Raw genomic sequence first — 7,230 nt, 5'->3', positions numbered from 1 at the left:
AGAAACAAAATATTAGATAGGTATCTCATATACCAATACACAAGAATGCAATAAGAAAAAGTTCACCCGACAGGGTATATAAACTCTTCTATCTTCAGACCGATTTCCATTTTCAGTAACAAGGATATCTTTCCAAGGTTCCAATCATAGTCAATTCAACTTACTGGAAACTTCTTAATATCTCAATGTTCCGCATCCTGTCCTAATTAGGGAGAGATTGTTAAGAATAGTAAATTTATACCAGATGAGCTACAGTCAATGAGAGTTGGTGCTAAGCTAATAATATCTACTAAAAAAACATAATTAAAAAGGTAGCATATATTATAAAACCTAAAAAAGGCCTTTGCGGAATCTGTATCGTATGTAGGAGTTTTACAAAACAACAATCTAAAATGGTGGAATATACATCTAAAAATACGGGAGTCACATATAATATTATGGATTTTATAACGTGTAACAGCAGGAACTGTGTTTACCTTATTGAGTGTACTTGCTGTCTCCAATATGTTGGTCGTACTTCGAGACCGCTTAAGGAGAGTTGGGCTGAACATCTGAGAAATATCAGAAAAGGATTTGAGAAACACTCCCTATCCACACATTTTAAGGAACATAATAACCTGTCCTGTAATTTTATAAAAATTATTTTAGGTATTAAACACGTAGAGAACCATTGGAGAAATAAAGATCTTAATAATGTATTAGCACAAATGGATATGAAATACATTTATGATCTAAAGATGCTTATACTGAATGGTCTCAATGGGGACTTTGAGCTAAAATGGTTCCTTTAATATCCTTTTATGTTTTTAATATATGTGAGAGTCCCGTTTCCCATTTTTAAGTATTTTAGGACTATGTGTACATTTGTACTATAGTAACTTTTATTATGGTAATTTATATAGTAAAATATTTGTTTCTGTATATATATTTTTGCACAGACACTTTAGATTTATGGACGCTAATAAGCGAGCTACACTCTAGTGCTGAGTAAATCACACTCTTGTGAAAGGACTTAACAGGAAATCTATGGTGCGTTCCAGACCGTGGAACTCACAACCGGAAGTCACAGAGACGAATTTCCGGCTAGGAAGTCTGTGGTGCGTCTCAGACTGTGGAACGCACAATCAGAAGTCACGAAGACGTACTTCCGGTCATCTGGATTAATACTATTGAGAAACTATCAGTCTATAAGGGAGATGTAGGTATATCTCCTGGATATAGATATACAAAAGAATAAAGGTGTCTTCGATGTATTGAGGTTGTTTCTAAGGATTTAATGAAAACCGGAAGTGATGTCTGTGTGGTCCACACATATACCGGAAGTAAGGTTATGCATTCCAAAGGATCTTTTTTAGGTTTTATAATATATGCTGCCTTTTTAATTATGTTTTTTTACAGTCACGCAGATTTCTGGTCCCGGAAAGTGTGAGCTTCAGTCATGAGAGTATAGGTGGATTTTCAATGCACCCGCTCCTTTCGGTACGCCTTGATTACCTTATTTTTATTGGTGGAGTTTTTATCCTATTGCATTATATACGCATACAAATGTATCATATGTATGAGAATTTTGAATATATTGTGCGGAATTAAAACTTTATAGTATTGCTCTATTTTTGGATCCCTTTTCTTTTCTCTTCTGTGTCATTATATGGATGTGCAACAGTAAGAAGTGTCCAGTACGTAGAATTGACTATGAATGGAACCTTGGAAAGATATCCTTGTTTCTGAAAATTGGTCTGAAGATAGAAGAGTTTATATACCCTGTCGGGTGAACTTTGTCTTATTGCAGTCTTGTGTATTGGTATATGTGATACCTATCTAATATTTTGTTTCTCTTACTTATGTGGTAGCGCTTAGTGATATACCCTTGTCGTTAATACAGAAATACAGGCAAACATCCACTATCTATCTGATAGTTTGGGATGATAAAATTGAATACAAATACTGTAATTACTGGCTGAACGTGGCTTTCTATTTTATTTCTAGATGATATTCCTTTTGAGAATATACCCCTGTGGGACCTCATCTTCCTTCTTTCTAGATAATAGCTGGCTCTAATAAACACTATGTATAAAAAGTTGGATAGGGAAGTTGTGCTTAATGGATCTCTCATAATTGTTGCATTAACCTTCACAATAACAAGCCAAAGCGTTTTTAGTAAATCAGTACCTAGGTAGGTAATTTATCAATTGTGAACACAAAAGCAGGAACATATAATTGTTGGCATGTCCAGCGCTTCCATTAAGCAACTTTAGGAAATTGACTGAGAGGGTTGCCTGCTGAGGCTTCCTGGAAGACAAGCAAGACATCGCTCTTTTAGACCAGTGGTCAGCAAACTATAGGCGGTTCAGCAGGTACTTGAAGGGAGCACCCGGCGGGCGCCCCCGGATATATGGGGAATAACATTGGAATATGAGTGGTGCTTTCATAACAGATTCCACCTAACAAGCACTGACATCCACCACCTGTGCTGCCTCCCATGGAAGGCATGTACCTGCTTCTGGCACTTAAGAGCCTCCAGCATACATATCTCCATCAAAGTCCATCTGAACTCCATGCTGCTATGCTGGGCACAGGGGGGAGCAGCTCCCCTGGATTTGTGATGTTGGCAGATGGTGGGTCAGTAGGTTTGCCTAGGGTGCCAGAGAAAACTTGCACTGGACCTGATTGTTTGTCAGAAAGGGGTCAGATCTGTGGTAATTGATGCCAGTTGTCATTTTATGTGTAACCTATTGAGAATTGCTTATCGCATACAGGTCCTCATATATAAAATGTACTAGAATGTTATTTAGAAGTACTGTATATTATAGGACCAGATTATGAAGTGCTCTAGTCAGTTGCATGTGATTGAGATGCAGATTATACAAAAAAGCAAGGGTAATGGCAATTAAAAAAAGAAAATTAGGATGAGAAGGTATGTGATTAAAATTATGTGATCAAACCTAACAGACGTAAAGTCAAATTGTGGGGGGAAAAAGAGTGTAAAATAATTCCCTAATGAAATTGTTACAGAAGGATAAAAGGTAGGGAATATTTGCATAGGGAAAGAGGGGAGGTGAATTGAAAATTAGTTATTATGCCTGGTATTGTGAATTAAATCTAATCCTTCAGTGGTTATGGTCAGGGCCACATCTAGATCAAGTATAGCCCAGGCTGAAATGTCCTTTTGGTGCCCCCACTATATATATTGTGGCAGTCAGCATAATTCCACATGAAGTGAATGTGGAATGTCCAGGTATCTCAGATTGGCAGAGCAAAAGCTGTAGGACTGAAGGGTCCAGTTCAGGTGTTGCCTCAATCAGTTGTCTTCTAATTAATTAAACTGCATCTGCAATCAGCCTTAAAGAATGTGTTCAGAGTACAGAATGGTGACTAGCATCCAGAAGGTGGGGTGGGATGTCAGGGCCACTGTTCCTATGATATTAACTGAAACATGGCTCACACAAACAGACACTTCCTCCCCTGCAGCACTCTCACATGGTGGTCTACACTTCACACACACCTCCAGGTCTGGTAATAGTAAAGAAGATGGAGTAGGAATACTACTGTCCCAATCTTTTACATACACAGTTATTCCACAGGTACGATCCCTTACATTTACATAATTTGAAGTACATTCTATTAGGACTTTCACTCCTTTCTCTCTGTGCATTGCTGCTATCTATTGTCCACCTGGACCACCCAATCAATTTCTGGAACATTTTTCTGCCTTGCTCCCTCACTTCCTATTCTCTGACATCTCCACCATTATTATGGATGATTTCAATATCCCCATTGACAGTCCACAATTCCCTCATGCCTCCAAACTTCTTTCCTTAACATCCTCTCTTGGCATCTCCCAATGGACTAACTCCTCTACTCATCAAGATGGCCACTGCCTTGATCTTGTATTTACCAGACTATGCTCAGTTTCTGATTTCACTAATTCTCCTTTCCCTCTCTCAGATCTTAACCTTATCACCTGCACACTTTTCTCCATTATGTCAACCTCAATACCAAGCAAATCAACCAAACCTCCTCAAACCCGCAGAGATATTAATGCTATTAATTGTGAACAACTATCCACCTCTCTGCAACAATCACTCTTACCTATTTCTAATTTCACTTCTCCTGAGACTGTTATATCACACCTGAACCAGACCCTAGAACTATCCCTTGATGAAGTAGATCCAGCTACCCATCACATTCCGCATAGACTTAGACGTCAACTGTGGAATTCCAAATTCACAAGACACCTACAAAAACTCTCACGTAAAGTAGAACATCAGTGGCGAAAGTCTCAAACTCCAAGTGACTTCCTCACATATAAGACAATCTACCACTCTTATCGTAATGCACTGGATAATGCCAAACAGACATATTTCCAATCTGTTATCTCTGCCCAAGCCTCTAACCCCAAGTGACTTTTCACTTCTTACCCCTCTGTCACCCAACCCACCTGCTACTATCAGTGCACAAGATCTTGCTTCCTATTTCAAAAACAAGATTGATAATATCCGAATGAAATGGTATGCACTTCCTCAGCCAGGGTCTTATTCAATTCCCTACCTGAATCCAGTGGCACATTCTCATAATTTGAGCCCACTAATGAAGATGAAGTAGCTACACTCTTCTCATACTCCTACTCTGCTACCTCTCCTCTTGATCCTATACCCTCACAAATCAGTAAAGCTCTGTCTCCTGTGCTTCCACACTTAACTGAAATCTGTAATCTCTCTTTCTCTACTGGTATCTTTCCATCACTGTTCAAGCATGTAGTGATCACTCCCATTTTGAAAAAACAAAATTATGACCCTAACTCTCTCTCAAATTACCATCCTATCTCCCAGCTACCTTGCCCCTCCAAGCTGCTGGAGAGACTTGCCTACACTCACCTCACACACTTTCTTAACACCCACAACTTATTGGATCCATTTCAGTCAGGCTTTCGTTCCCAACATTCCACTGAGACAGCATTGATTAAGGTAGTAAATGATCTGGTCACTGTCAAGGCTAAAGGCCATTATTCACTTCCAATTCTTCTAGATCTCTCTGCTGCCTTAGACACTGTTGACCACTCTCTTCTCGTACAAACATTACAATCCCTAGGTCTTCAAGACACAGCCCTTTCTTGGTTCTCAACCTAGATAATAAAAATACTTTAAAATCTGTGCAAATCTTGACAGCTGCCTATGTAAACCACAAATGAGGACCCTTCACACTTTTCCTCTTAAACTCAATCAAAATGTACAAATTAGTGATTCATAATGGCGCTAGTCGCAACAAAACATAATAGTACAATCAAAGGCTCTTACTCTATGGTAATTGAGCCTATTTCTGTTCTTGTTGATTCTGGGGATCTTCTTTCAATGGTTATCCAATCATAGATTCTTCCCAACTATCTCTATTTCAAAGATGGGAGGAAAAAAAAGAAAGAAGAAAAAATAGTGCAATATTGTCATGTAAAAGAACATAAATTTATTTGCACATCACACTCACATTTAAAATATAAAATACAGGCATATAACGCCATATAGGTGTAATGGGGATATCTACATGATCAGTATCCCTCCTGGATGGTATAGGTAAAGGGGCCACCCAGAGTTCCGGAATTCTGTTCTCTTCCTTCACCCACAGTCAGGGTAATAATAGCGCGATTCCCTCTAAGTCCTTGTGTCACCAGCTTAACGCATTTTGGAACAATGTCCTTCATCAGAAGCCTGGTGACACTCTTTCCTAGTTCATCTATTTATACCTCAAACAATCAAAAATAACTAATCAGTGTATGCTGTTTTTCCCACCACAATTTCCCATTCATTTAATGGGGAATGATGTCATCAGTCCTCGACATCCATAAGAATTCCCCCTTCAAAAAAAATCGCTATAGGCCCTGTCCAGCAGACAAAATAAACATCTATTGACCCCTCTGGAGGTTGCCACCAGACCCGATTCCTCAGGCATATTCCGGCAGCCGAGTCAAAAGCTGCGTCCGTCTAACTGGAAGTGGGCGATCGCTCAACTGGAAGTTACTTTGTTTGCGTTCCAAGGTCTTTAGCATGTGTTCCAAAGTCCGCTAGACCCGGAAGTTACTTTATTTGCATTCAACAGTACCTGTATTGCGTTCCAAAGGCCAGAAATAAATAGTCACCAGATCAGGGACAGTATGATCACAATACATCAAAGTGACTTGTATTCCAAAGTGCATCAATCAAGTACATTCGTACATGTTGTCCATTTATAGAAGTCCATAAATACATATATAAAAAAATGCAGAGAAAAAACACCAATTAAAAACAATACATTATATAGCAGCTTATCATTATATTCCATTAAAAAGAACATACAGCAAAATATTAAAACTTATAAAAACCATTTGACTTCGAAATCAGTATTCATACTCTTTGGCACCAAAGTTTTAAGTTTGTAAATCCAACCCATTTCAGCCTGTGCAAGTTTTTATTCAATATTTTTTATATCTCCACGTGGGATTTACTGTTTGGATGCCCCAAAAAGCCTTCAATTTACACGGATTACTTTCATGTTTTTGTTTAAAATGGAATGACACAGTATGTGTCTCGAAACCTTTTTTGATGTTATATATGTGTTCAGATAAGCGGACCTTTAGATTACGTATTGTCTTTCCTATATACAAGAGTCCACAATCACATTGTAACACATATATAACATTTTTTGAATTACAAGTTATGAAGTCCTAGATTGGGTAGATATTTCCTCCCACATTCAACTCTTTAAACTTACTAACCCATTTTACTGTTCTACACATTAGGCACATTCCACAGCGGTGGAAGCCAGTACTCCTATTACTTATTCTTTTCTCAGTTTCTATTGCGCTCCTTACCAATTTGTCTTTTATAGAAGTTGATTTTTTTGTATATAAAACGTGGTTTCTCAGGTATTTCTTTCCCTATCACTGTGTCATTCTGTAGTATTTTCCAATGCTTTTTGAATATTGAATCAATTTCCTTATGCCTGGAATAAAATTTACTAATAAATGACCATTGTAGGTTATTATCTTTTTCTTTTTCTATTTTCTCAACTAAAAGATCTTTTCTTTCTATCTTATTAATTCTTTCATGCGCACTTTGTATTAGGGATTTTTCATACCCTTTTTCCCTAAACAGTTACTCATTTCCTCTATTTGAATTTCACACATCTCTTTTTCAGTACAATTGCTTTTAACGCGCATAAACTGGCTATGTGGAATCCCATCTAGCCAGTTTTTATGGTGCT

The sequence above is a fragment of the Taudactylus pleione genome, unplaced genomic scaffold (genome assembly GCF_031769625.1).
Source record: "Taudactylus pleione unplaced genomic scaffold, aTauple2 ptg000184l, whole genome shotgun sequence".
NCBI lineage: Eukaryota > Metazoa > Chordata > Amphibia > Anura > Myobatrachidae > Taudactylus > Taudactylus pleione.
This window is presented reverse-complemented; position numbering follows the sequence as displayed.